The sequence below is a fragment of the Pleurodeles waltl genome, chromosome 7 (assembly GCF_031143425.1).
Source record: "Pleurodeles waltl isolate 20211129_DDA chromosome 7, aPleWal1.hap1.20221129, whole genome shotgun sequence".
NCBI classification, from domain to species: domain Eukaryota; kingdom Metazoa; phylum Chordata; class Amphibia; order Caudata; family Salamandridae; genus Pleurodeles; species Pleurodeles waltl.
The window spans coordinates 598,515,730-598,530,341 of record NC_090446.1 but is presented as its reverse complement, the minus strand read 5'-3'; positions in this window follow the sequence as shown (position 1 = coordinate 598,530,341).

The window sequence follows — 14,612 nt, the reverse complement described above, 5'->3', positions numbered from 1 at the left end:
TACTTTAACACATGTTTTTCACAATAAGGAAGCAAGGACTATTTGCTTTGTCATAATGTTTCATTATAAACAGATCACATAAGGTTTAAGGCACACGCTGAACCATATACAAAGTCATGTAATGTGCAGACTTTAGACAGTAATGTGTTTCATTGATAGTTTATTCCTCGCCAATTTGGCCTCTTCTTTTAGCCATCAATCTCAGCCAACATGTGTTTCATCATCTGGGGATTTCCTATGACTTCATCAAGGGTGTCTTATTAGTCAATTGCACAGACAAGTTACTAGTTCGCAATTAGAATTCCTATCCGGAATGACCTCTTGCCACAAAGTGTATCCCCAATCTAAAGTTTTCCAAAAGCAAGTACCCTCAAGTCTGACGCCAAATCGGCAAGGAATAAACTATCAACGAGAACACATTACTGCTCAAAGACTGTACATTGTATGACTTTGTATATAGTTCAGCATGTGCCTTAAACCTTATATGATAGCTTGTCAATACTTGGATTTCAGTTGAGACAGTTGCCTGTATCTTCCCTTTTAAGAGCACAGTAGCTTGAACAAATGATTTAGGGTCAGATTATGAGGATGGCGGTCTGAAGACCACCAGCCTCGCGGTGGCTGTCGGACCACTGTGGCAGTCAGACTGCGACATTACGAGGTTGGCACGCAGATCCGCCAATCTCCCTCTGTCCCTGTCAGGATCAGTGATCCCGACGGGCTGACAGCACTGCAAGTTGCAATCAGCCGGGGCAGCACTGAAGTCAGCGCCGCCCTGCTGATTACAACCTTGTTCTCTGCCAGGCGTTTCATGGCGGTACAACTGCCATGAAAAGGCTGGCAGAGAACAAGTGCAGGCACCAACAGGGGGGACCCTGCATTGCCCATGTCTGTGGCATGAGCAGTTCAGGGGTCCCCGTGCCCAGCACACTCGAAATGCACGCTGTCTGCTGTGCAGACATTGCACATTTTGAGGGTGCTGCTGCCCCCGATGTGAGACAGCATTGCCTCCGGCTCGATTATGACCTGGTGACAATTCTGCTACCCCTTTCTCACTAACAATAATACAACATTGGTAGACAGTAGGGAAAAATATAAAGATATTATACAACACAGTGAAAACCTTAATTAATCACTGGAAAATATCTCATTACTTATACCACCAATACTTTTTGTATTCCGCTCCTCACCTTGAAAAACATAAAAAAGACATAACATGTAGTATAAGACCTAACATTTTTCACAATCTGGACTTGGCACAACACATAACAATAAAACATATAGCAGTATTATGAATTTATGAATTAAAGCTTATGAAATAAATTATACCGCATTCAACTACTACGGATAAATTACCCATCGCTGGCGGTATTCATCATTACTACTTTTTACAGTGGAGTGCATTTGACACAGTTGATTGGCAGCCCTTAGTTTGGAATGGTGAAGAAAGATTTAAGTGCGGTGTCTGTTGCACTTAGTACCTTGCTCGGGAAAATTGATATGTATAATTGGACATGTTTTGATTTTTTGGATATATATGATTTATTGTCATGTGTTGTGCCAAAGTCCAGATTGTGAAAAATGTTAGGTCTTATACTACGTTATGTCTTTTTTATGTTTTTCAAGATGAGGAGTGGGACAAGGTGTGGCAAAAATAAATTTGTATATAAAAAACTATTGGTGTTATAAGTAATTATACATTTTCCAGTGATTAATTAAGGTTTTCACAGTGTTGCATAATATCTTTGTATTTTTCTCTACTGTATACGAATGTTGTATTCTTGTTATTTGATAGCCCAGGTATAGTATGGTTACAAGTGCTTTTCCTCCCATGGTTGTGCCCCTTTCTCACTGGGCTGACCGGCAGAAACCAGTCAGCCCAATGGGAAAGTCATAATGGGGCAGGCAGGGAGGTTGACCGTGTGGTGACGACCACCCTTTCGGGAGTTTGGCAGACGGGTGTTTCTGTCTGGCAAACTCTTAATCAGCCTCTAAACAGGATTAATCTGTGTTCAACTTGGGAACGCCAGGGTCCTATCAAATCAAAGATCTCACCTATGGAATCTGACATAACTTTTCCAGATAAAGCAATAAAGCTTGTAGCCTTCACAAATGGTTTTACACTATATCCATTACAGTGCAACACCTCTCAACAAGGCCTAACAAAAATCATCACAGTGAAATTCGACTCCCAGGGTTTGTCAGAGTGGGAACCAAGAGAACTATTGCCTTCTATGCTAATCTGTCAGATTACATGAAATCAAATTCCTTTCCACGCCTGTAACATAATGTGATACCAACTCACCTTTTGACACTCATTTCTCATATAGTTTTCACAATAAATAAGCCAGGCTTACTGCCTTTGTAATAACTTTTCATAGTGCACAGGTCAGACCTATGGCATCTGGCATAACATTTGCGTGCAAGCCACTCGAACATGTAGCTGTCATCACTGGCTAGTTACCTTAACCAACTCAACCCTACTGTACTGTGTGTAGGCTTCCACAAGGCAACCATGTGGCAGAGAGTCAAAATAATACAAATGTTTATAAAATTACAGTTAGCAAAGAGAAACACTATCTCTCCTAAGACACCCTAACAATTAATATTGTATTGCATATCTTCTATGCCAACGGTTTGTTAGGGTGAATCACCAACACAAAAACCACCTACCATGGTAATCTGTGAAATTCCATGTAACAAAAAACCTGGCTTCAGGCTCGAGTACAATGCATCCTTAAAAGTCTATTGTCTTTACTACATGTTTTTCTCAATAGGTAGTTTAACCCCAATTCAATTGTGAAATCCTATTGTTAATAAATAGTAAGGAAAAGTACATTTTACAAAGTTACCCTTTACCTGCCTGAACTGTCAAGGGACTAATTAGCTAAATCCTCTGCCTTCTCTCAGCCTGTGCTCAGCCTTGAACAGGTGTGAAAATGGTGTCAAATGCCTCCTAGGAGCAAACAATAGGCTGCCCTCCATGGGAGAGATGACTCCTCTGAACTTCACAGAATATTCAGGGTGGGGGATGTGGACCTCCTTTTGACAGCATTGTCAAGTCCTGGTTTAAAGGTCTGTTCAGCCACATGTAACATTTGGGGTACACTTGAAAGGGAGAGAACCGGATACCAAGACAACTCTTGTGCATCCCCTGTCTGGTTGGTGGAGGACCCAGCTTTTGTCCTACCAGACGTCTGTATCTGATGTTTGTTGTGTGGCTTCTTTGGCACATTTTCTTTGCTTGCACCAGGTCATGGCATCCCTGCTACCCCACTGAAACCAAAATAAATTTTAAAAAGCATGCACACCAAAGCTCGAGTTAAAAAGTAAGACAAGTCTGGGATAGATTTGAAGTCAGATCATGAGGATACAAGGAACAGAAAACGTTGCATAGAGAAGTGAACTTGTAAGAATTAGTTGTGAGGTGTTGTGGAAAGATGGGGTGCATGGGAGGTGGTGTCTGAAGGTTGTGATGAGGGTAGCTGGCTGGTTACGTGAAAAAGCATTCTGAAAGGGTGGTGGTGGGGTAACCTAGTTAGAAGTGTTGTGGAAGGGCCGTGGCGGGGGCTGTGGGGGGGTTGATGGGAGTATAGGTGTAGTTAAATCATAAACCACCACCTGGTATGTCGAAAATGCACAGCACATGATTATGTTTTGCTCTCGATTCTGGGAAAAGGGCCTATAATTAATATATTTTATAGGATCTGAGGATGTACAGGATATGAAATCTGATTACGTTCAAAGTGCAGGAGGGCCGCGGAAGGAACACTTCACTGATCAGCTGCCTTCAGAAGTCAATGCCAGTGGCTTCCAGGAGACGAGAGGTTTCAAGGCCTGTCCTTTTCCGGAAGATGGAGGGCGGACTGCTCCTAGGGGAGGGGAGAGAAGTAATAAGTGTTGATTCTGCCGTCCCTCCGCTTCCAGAAAGAACAGTCTGTCCTTCCTTCAAGGAAGAGCTGTTGAGCGCCTCCTCCTAAAGACACCAAAAGAAGTAATTTAGCGGACATTAAAACCGGGCATTCCCCTTAGAACTTGGAAACGAAAGAGCATTTCACCCCTGCCTTTGCAGGACAAACTTTTACTTTGGTGTAAAAAAATGTACATTTGATGTGATGTGATATCTTATGTATATGATATGTGTTAGGTTACAAGCCTTATCAAGCACATTTCTCCCATTTGTACAGATCCGATGTGCTTTCAGGGTCCAAGCGATCTTTACAGACCTGAGATTCTGATTAGCCAGTCATGATGATCTGTTGACATAGTGTTTGGTTGTGCTTGGTATTTTGTGGTAATGAATCACACTGGAGAGTGGTTGGCTGGGGCATAACTAACATTGGTTGCTAATCATTCATATGGTATAGTGGCCAACTAAACTCTGTTGGGGATCAGTGTAGTGCATCATGCACATGTGCGTGCTGGGGGACTGCGGTGAACTTGTTCTTTGCTAGTTTAGGATGGATCACCAGTAGGCTTGATTTAATGTTGTGCAGATATGGGTGGTGTGCGTGGAGAAGGCCTGCTGCCCTTAAGTTAACGTGTTCCAAATGGTTTACATACTGGTTGGGGTTAGGATACAGATGTGCTGTTGAACTGGTCCTTTTAGGCAACTACGGGACGTTGGTGCTGCATTGAATGGTGGTGCGGTGGGGGGTAAACATGTTCTCTAGGTGTGGGGGCAAATTTAAAATATGCATTGTTTTGATTTGTAACTTTGAGAGAGCATGTGGAGCTGTTATAAGTGGCGACACATGGTCAAATGCACTCCTCTGATGCCATGTTGAGCACGTGATAGTACCAGGGTGTGCCCATGATTCACGGTTAGCGTAGGCTGAAGACACAATATACCAGGTTTTCATATGAAAGTTCTGGGACTTATAGATTGAACACAAACTGGAATACCCTCATTGTATGGGGATAAGTACATCTGTAAAACATTGAATATCTGGGAGATGCTCTATGATCTTTATGGATTTTGAGTCTTCATGTTGAAGCAAAATATTCCTGAGAAAAGGCAAAGTGTACGATTATGGATGGATGGATCCTATAGGAGGCATGCAATTAAAATAAAAACATGTACTGAATAATGAAATAGTAAGGTGGTGTTTTCAGCCTTTCCACATGTGGTAAGGGCAGATTAAAGGTGCAAAGATGTTGGGTCATTAGAATGCTATGTGTAGCGAAAGTGATATTGGGCATCATTTGACTCTCAAGATTTCCCATGGTTGACCCCTTAACCCTTTCTTAACCCTCATTTACCACCTACTTGCTGATGAGTGACCAGGGGATGGCAATGAGCAGAAAATATGGAGAAACAGACAAGCCTCTTGGCCTCTGGCTTTACTTTCTGTCACTTCTGCCGTCTTCATGACCCATGAGAGCACGTTTCCATGGCAGTGCCCGGTGTACCCGCGGCAAAGCCAAGGGTGGCAGATGCTACCCCTGCTATCTTTGCATAATGTACACGGAGGGGAGGCGTTGGGTGTCCCGTGTCAGAAGACAGTTGTGAAATCCCGTTGAAGAAGAGGCTATGAAAAGCCAGCCTGGGTGGAAAATAGAAACCCCTGATAAGTCGGGATATTAGGAACCCTCTTTGAAAACGAGTAGGGCAGGAGACCCATGCAGAGAGGAATCCACGTTTTCTCCTCATCTAAAGGTCCAGAGAAAAACTTTGAACAGAGAATTAGCAAAGCGTCTCGAACAACTTCGCATTAGGACAACTTCACTCCGGTAGCCCTGGTTACTGACACAGATGGGGTCAGTGCTTTAAATGGAAAAATAGAAGTGCAGGTACTCTGTACCAGAGTACCTGCTGGTTTCTGAGAAGTGCCGGTACTCTCCAATTAAAAGTATTACGTTTTTCTTGAGATGTGCCGGTACTCTCCCTCTCAAACTAAAAAAGTGCCGGTACTCAGTACCGGACAGTACCGGCCCATTTAAAGCACTGGATGGGGTTCTGCAACTGTTCATCCCAGGTCACATGGGGACCACAAGCACTACCCAGGGAGGCATTGGACCCTTCAAAACGTCGAAAGGGAAGGTATGGTTGTGTGATGTCTTCTAAGTTGCCTGGGAAAACTGTTGGGCTATGAGAGACAGCCAGGTGAGTTTTAAAGACGCGACAGTTTTTAAAGAGCCATGAATCCGGGGAGAATGAGATCTGGATGGGACATATAGAAACTCCAGTGTTTCGTATCTTCTCCATTGCACAAGGTGGCGCCTGAAGTGCCTCGTGGGCAGGAAAGGAGGCAGAGGGAGGTCATGTGCCTGAAGCATATGAGTGGAGAGTGCTTCGCAAGAGAACTCACTGCGAAGAGTAATTTGCAAGAATGCAGGTGCAGAGTTGAGTTACTGGAAAGACAAAGTGTTCTCACCTAACCTCCCATTGGCCAGTCCACCTCTGACTTTCAGGGTCATTATAGTGATGTTGCATTGAGTTTTCCCGTTCTCGAAGCAGGGTCCGTGTGAGATAGGGGGGTTCTAGAGAAGGGGGGGAGGGGGGGGTTTCTAGAGAAGGGCGGTTGGGGAGAAGCGGAGAGAAGACCGAGGAGGGCATATGCATTTCCACTCTATGCTGTTGGAATAAACTTACTTTACTAGGGGATCCGCGTCGGTGTATGAATAACCATACACAAAAGCACCATTACATTCGGCAGTAGTATGGTCTGTTAGTTGCAGCACTGAGAAGCGGCAGAATTGCTGCGCGAGACGCTTTTAAAGAGCGGACAGTATTAATATGTGAATGAAGTGAAGCATTGGCGCGAGGGGCCTGTGGAGAGGCGCACTACGGGTGAACGGCGACCTTAGGTAACTCTGCCGGCTAAAGTGGGAGGAGGGAACGACCACACAGCCCGCAGGAACCCAGCCCAGGGAGGACCAGGCCGGGAGAGGCTCAGGGGACATTCCTTGATATTTCTGGACATTCCTGGACAGGTTTTACAGCTTTTTTTTCTGACAATTAGAAGAACACAAATAAAAAGGCTGGGAAATGATCCAAAACATGAGATTACGTCTGATGTTTCTTCGCCAGCTCCATTTCCAGGAAGAGGGGGCGGGAGGGTGATTGGCAATCATTGTTACAGGGGAGTAGAGATCTCCCCGGTCCCCTCGCCCCTACCGGTTAGAGGTTTCACTCGTCTTCCTAGGAGGAGCAAGACGGCGGCGTAACGAAACTTAATTTAACCCCACCCACCGCAATGTACTTGGAGGGCCCCCCACGGAACTCACTCAGGGGCCGTAACAAAGGCCGCATGGGGTCGTAGGATCCTTTGTTACGCCACTTGGGTAAGAGGACAGTTCCACAAACCACCCTTCCTCCCTGACTCTTCCCGGTACAAGAATCCCATTTCCCAACACCCCCGTGGTAACCCTGGGCTCTCCCTTCCAACACTTTTTTGTTGTTGTCCCAGTTTTAACACCCGTCACTCACCCAGACGCACGTGTAACTGTTTTGTAGGATGACAGGCAACTCTGAACGCTTCTGCTTAGATATAATAGTAGGTTGAGCGCCGCTGCTATGCTTAGACAAGAGAATTATCTTGAGATCACTGGAATGATCTCAGGCAAGGCATTTATCCTTTCATCCTTCTGAGGTCGATACAAAGGACATTATTGAGTTAGATGGTTATAACACAATTCGGGGAGGGATAGGGATAAGGTCAAGAGAAAGAGACAGGAATGCCGGGAGTCGGAGGGGAGAGAAAAGAGAAGTGAGGAAGGAAGAGGAGAACGAGAGGGAACGGAGGCGGGGGACGGGCGGGAGAAGGGGCACTGTGGGATAGGGGTGGGTGTTCGAGGTGGCCTCCTGGGTTCCAGGGATTCTCACTGGATCCGATGCGATAATTGTGAGAAACATGTAGACCCTTAACATGCACATTCCTGAGTGAGTCTTAGGAGGCCGTGGAGATCTTCCTGTGGGGCCCCGCTTCCCTTCCCAGGCCTGTTGCAGCTCCCCCAGGAAACATGTCACTGGCGCCGCATCAAGTAAACCTGATCAATACAATATGTGACCCTATCAGTGACAGGAGTACATCCATACCAGGGCTCCTGGGGCCAGTCCTGGCTGTGCTGGCAGCAATGTCTGCAAGCCAGAGGCCCACACTGGGGGCGGGATCCTCTCTAGACAGGCCTTCCTGCCAGGCTTGGACAGGAGAGACAGGAAACATCCTCCCAGCGTCTATACTTTAAAAAAATATTCTCGATGGCCATCCAATTCATCAGGAAAGACTGAAATACTTTGGACCCACTCCTCCCCAAAGTCTAATAAAAGCAATATCATAACAACGGAAACAGCCAGGGGTAAGGCGTGAGAACCGCCATCTTGGCTATTAATCATGTCCCTGTCTCAGAAGATAAGGCCTCGGTCCAATGCGCGGGGCGCCTTGCAGACACAAACCTGTCTAACATCAAATGAAAAAGATACTTAGACGAGGGAAGCCTTGTAATGTGTGCGACTTCTTGAACTCACCCTTTCTCCCTCTGGAATCCGAAATACAATTTTGTCCCACCACCTTTGAACGCTTGGACCTTCGTACCAAGCGCTGACCCTTCTCAATATACCGGAACCTGAAGGAAATAAAAAGTGTCGACCAACAAAAAGCCAAAATCCAATACTTAAAAAAACATCACAAACCCTTCAATGCATGCTGCCTTGGCCACATACGTGTAACTAAGCCGCAATAATGCCACACTGGCACCTAGCTTAACTAGCCCTAAATGGACCTTGAGAATGAAAACCTACCCTTCCCTCAGCTGACATAATTTTATACTGAAAGGTTAGTTTGTAGTCAAAGCTTCCACCTATGCCTTTTCAAAATGATATTGAATAAGATGCAATAAAACATCAGACCTGAAATTCCAAGCATTATAACAGTCACGGGAACCTACATGAAATGCTAAATTGACTGAGCAAAAAAAAAGAAACCTACAAAAATGATTACTTTTTTAACAATGCACAGCAAATCTATTCGTTCACACGGACCCTCTCAATATAAGCTGTTCGATTGTGAGGACCATCTACTAGCGCTTCTTAACCTATCAGCAGCATTCAACATGACTGACCACAAGGTTCTCATTTACACTACAATGATGCCTATGATCTGCAGCGAGATCTGGGCTGGTTCTCCTCAATCCTGCAAGACCACTCCCAGCTGGTCAAGATCTAGAACTATCAGTTGTCTCAAGTCCTAACAACCAGGTGGGTGCCCAGCCTGCTGCCTTTGGTGTACAGCTGCATCAAGAATGCACCTGCAGCAAGATGGCACCACCCACAATCAGTGACATTGAAACGACAGCTACTAGAAATTTCACTACAATGAATTTGTTAAATGCAAGAGTAAGCGTGCTGACCTTAAGCTAACCCTATCCCTAAAACTTGTCCTTGCCTTAACTGCAAATCTAAACCTATGCGCAAGCCTAACCCTAAACCTTATTCTACTTCTAGGTCTAACACTGAGCCTAACATTAAGCCTTACCGTTACACTAAGCCTAATCCACTAGATCTGTCAAGCCCATACCCAAAAATAGAATCTTAACCATAACCCTAAAATTATTTTACCCGACCCTCTACACTACATGAACCGTAAACCAAACCCAAACTGCAAACCTAGCACTTACCCTAACCCTAACATTTCTGTCTACTCTAATCAATACCCTTGAATTTACTGTATTTGTGGAACGGTAATTTTAGGAGCAGCATTCCCAGTTGTGGTCATTTTTATTTAGTGGCATCTGTGAAAGTGTACGTCAATGTGGTGGGTTCTCAGTAGTAGGAGTGCTCCATTCTCTCTCCGCACTGATCCTCTAGATATTCTCCACATGGCGTGAGCATTGGCGTGTTCCAATGTGGCTGAGGGCGTTGGTCTCACCATTAGAAACATTTGGCACCTCCAACTACTCTTACCAGATACTGACTGGATGACCTGTCATTTTTTGGACACTCAACTCTTCAAAGAGTGAATTTTTAATCTTCCTTCAACTGCCTTGTAATTTCCGATCCAACTCTGGATATCACAAAACATGATCACCCCACTCCCTGGCAGTTCTACTTGCAAATGTCTTTGTATTTTGTTCCAGACTCCACACTGGGACATCTAGTCCTTCACATCAAAAAGAAGGAAAAAGCAGCTCAGTTTCGGCAACACTGACTGGAGCAGATGAGTGGTCAAGCTTTGCTATGGCCCCTGAACCTGGAAAAGACTTGCTTCATCCACACCTGTCACAGTTATTTCTTCAACTAGGTATTTGAGTAGGATTGTGTCTACATACCCCTGAAGCCATGACGGAGAACTAGGTGGGAGAATTGGGGTATACAGAAAAAATAATAAAAAAGGAGTGCTTACAGATTTTGAGATGAATAAGGGCACACGAAGGATTGAAGTTCAGTGGTAATAAGGTTCCACAGAGAGGGCAGAGAAAGTGGGGTTTCAGGGCTCTGATGGTTTTCAGATGTCCAGGAACCATGTGGATGAGAAGCACTTTGTTTTGATGAAAAATTCTCTATGTAGGGAAGTGAACTACTGTCAAACAAATAAACTACTTAAAAAGAGAATCCTTTTATAGTTTTTATAGTGTTTGTGTGCTTTGAAATCAATTGCATCAATTAACATGTTTCAGTGAGGACTGCTTTTGAAGTAGACTGCCTGTAAGCAGACGAGTAATGTTTTGAGTAATTCCTACAGATCCATACTATTGCATATATACTGTAGAAGGGTATCCGCTCCGGGGAAGCAGTCCATAGGCGTCTGGTAGACTGATACAGTAGAAATACTCGGGCTAGTCTAGAGTGAGGCAGTATAGTGCCTTCGGGTCCAGCAGAGTGGTTTGATGTCTGCCATTCCTAGGCTGGCATCTAGGGCAGAAATCCCAAAGCAGCTGTGATGTAGCCAATGCATTTTGACCAAAGTTGAGGCAGTCTGACACGTTTTGAACCCCTCACCCCGGAAGTTTTGTAAGTTTTAGGGTGGAACTCCACGTCTACGGTGCTTGTACCTGAGGTTAACTGGGTGTGGAATTCCTATCCCTTCATCGCCCTGCGGGCACGCGGTGCCCTCGCTTTGACTGCTGCTCCTGGGCATCTGCCAAAGTAGAGCAGCCGCACAGACACCATGTACAGCAACATCTACATACACCGTAACGAAAAACAAACAGGGGTTGGCCCTCCTCACTGCAAAAACAGGATTAAAGGAGGAGCAGTTTGTCCTCTCACGTGCATGGGGTTGCGGTTTTAGTCCATAAGACATATACAAAAATCAGGGCCAGATGTATTGAGCATGGTACCAGTTGCAAAAACTCCAATCCAGCGTTTGCAATTTTTAACACTTTTTTCTGTGCTGATTTTTGAAGTTGGAAATGTTTTTCCGAATCTTGAAAAGAGATTCTGAATGCAAAACGATTTGATATCTGAAAGGGCATGTTGTAGGTTTCTTTTGCAAATACCAGACCAGTATCATAAGTATCAATGTTTTGCAACTGAAATTCATTTGCAAAATGATGTCATTTTACCGTCACTGCAAAGGAGATGGTATTGCATTTGCAAAAGGGGAATGCATTCCCCTTTCTGAATGTAAAAAGAAACATTTGTTGAAGGCTAGGCAGTGATCCAAGATATCAATACCATATTTTAAACAAGCTTTAACAAAAAGGAAGCATGTTCTTTTAAATAGTTTGCTTTATTTAAATGCAGTCACAGAAATGAAGATCTGCTGACCGCAGCCGGCTGCCATAACTATGATAGTCTCCAATTGCAGTAAGTTGCAAGTTATGACCTACCTCATTAATATTCATAAGGCAGGTTGGACCGCAACCCACTATGATTTTGAATTTTAAGAACCGACTTATTAGTATTTAGGTCAATTCTTGAAATTCCTTCTTGGTCATAAAAATACTGGTCACAAATTATGATCAGTATTTGGCAACCAGTAAATATTACACCGGTCCCTAAATGCCACCAGCTTTGGCCACTACTACAATAAAAAGCATTTGATAACTCTGTGGCACAAATCACCGAAAAACATTCAGTAGTGCTTGTGTTACCTCATAGTCTTCATTTTTTGCCATCACAAAACCTGGAGAACATTAGGCCTCATGTGCTATTATTACATTCACAAACAGTGGTCTCAAATTGTGTGCCAACTTTTTGCAAATGGAATAGTATTCTGCATACTTACCTATGTACAAACAGGTCAGTTCAGAAAATACTGAATAGAAGGTGTTGTAGAACGGCCTGCCTAATTAATGTTCATTAGGCACATTGCAATTTGTGAACCCTGCAACTGGCCACAATCACAGGGTTTGGGTCTGCAGGGGCTGCAGACCACCATGTTTGTGACTCTATTTAAATAAAAAAAAACTACTTTTTAGGGTCGAGCCTGCGTTGCATGTGCTTGCGTTTCACTTGCAAGTCGCTATAGTAGATATTTAATGTGGCAAGAAAAGTCCGGTTGGGAGTTTGCAACTGCTAATAGCTGTAACTCGGAGAAATGTGAGACCCTATTGCATTGCAAATGCTTGTTTTTAATGCAACCTGTTTTCCTTACAGGAAAAAACAACTTCTTTAAAAAGTTGGCAGTGGTCCCTTGGGCCACTGCCTACTCTTCCTGAATTTTTTTAGAGATTCACAAAGAGGATGGGGTCCAAAGGGGACCCATTTCTCTTTGCAAATAAGTTACTATCCCAGCTTGGGGGTTGGTAATTTTTCAGTGTTATGCAACTGGATTACAGTTGCAAAACACTGATACTTCGGGGTTGGAGTCACAGTTTGAGAGGGGCGCCCAAAACATGTCCTTTCCAAATAGCAATTCTGGCATTTCTGTACCCATTTAGAGGTTTGGAACCCTTTTCAGAACCGATAATTCAGATTAGTACTCTTTAAAAAGGGTTTTAGCATTGGAAGTCCTCCAATTTACCGAATCAGAGGAACTGCAAATGATAAACCCCTTTGTACATGAGGCCCATTGTGCCATAATGCTATTTCTACATCTGCATGATTTAGCGTCCATCCCTATATGCCAATTATTTGATATTATCAGCATATTCCAAACTTTCTAATGCTTGAGTTCTCTGCCTGCTATTTTAGATGAAAGGCAAAGTCCAGCGGGTGATATAAGGGTAAGTCACTGCCTGGTCCTTACCAAAAATGGGATATTGGGATAGGTGAGTTTATTGTAGGAGTCTGACCTTTGTGCGGTGAAAGGGGAAAATCCTATCAGAACAAATTCTTAAGCCACGCTGAGAGGATGCAGTAGCATGCTACCATTGGTGCAGCAAGTGCAGTGCACCGGAGCCAAGAGCCCTGGAGGGCCCACTGATAACTGCTGCATTGTATCATCCCAACAGCAAAGGGGACAATTTCTTTGCATGCACCAGGCTTTGCTATGCTACTGTGAGGATGATTGAGTTTGACGTGGAATTTGCAACATAGTTTCCCAAATCCAAGTCTTCCTACAGGTTGAATGAAACTGTTGGAACAAATTTGACAGATTCGCCTGTGCACCTCTCTGAAGTGGTGAGTGCAGGTCATATGATATAAACTTTGCAATGTCTCCCTGGAGTGACTATTGGTCGATTATTTTACAAGCTTTATGAATCGTGGAAATTCTTTAGCAAAGTTATATCGGAAAATGTAACATTAGTTCATTCCAGTAGATTGGAAATAGACCTGGAAACAACCAAAGGCTAAAACATAGCTGACACTGATGTTTTATGAGTGACTGTTGTGAGCTAGGAAGCATGTAGAGCATCTGGAACATTTGTTTGTTAAAGATAATGTTATGGTTAGGATTTAAGGAATCAGAGCTTGTTGCATGAATTGTCTAGGACTTCTTTAAGTTGACATTCAGAGATTGTGAATGGAGGGCCACTGTCATGCATATGTCTCCAACACTGCATTAATAGTCATATACACTAAGTCAAAATGAACTTCTATCTCACACATATAACTGAGGCAAGAATGTTGTGACTTCCTGTTTGTGGTGGTTTTGAACTGTCAATTGATTTGTACAACAATCTCAGTGCTAAAGTCAGTTCAGTCTGAAAACCTGTCATTCCAAACTTAGTACATCATTTTTTTAGAACTTACCAGAATTGTTGTGTTTACAGACAATAGCAGTTATCTGTGGATCAGGGAAAAGAAGCTGTACTTTTTGCCTTTTGACGTTCAATTTATAACGTACGGTGTGGGTTGTGCCAGGTCTTGAGCAATTAGTGGAAAGTTGGGTGTCTTATTGAACTAATGCTTTGTAGGGCGAGTGTTCTAGAGTTTGAAAGCTTGGACTATGAATGATTTCTCTCCAGTTCATTACTTGTTGAAGTGAGGTCCTCTTCATGAAAGATCAAAAGCAGTTCTCAGACAGCACTTTATTTGGAACCTGGTTAACCTAACTGAAATAATTCAGTGCTTATTTTAAGTATTGACTTTTGTGGCAATACATATTCTCTCTAAGGTCTTCGAATTACAGAGAGCCAATGGGTAGCATTCAGGGTGGGGTGATGTGCTTATCAAGCGAGCTGCATTTTAGTATGTATTGACATCCACAAATCAGGATGGTTCATGGGCCTATCTAGTTTCTGTTAGATTAGTCAAGCCTGGCTAACAGAATATGAAAGACAGC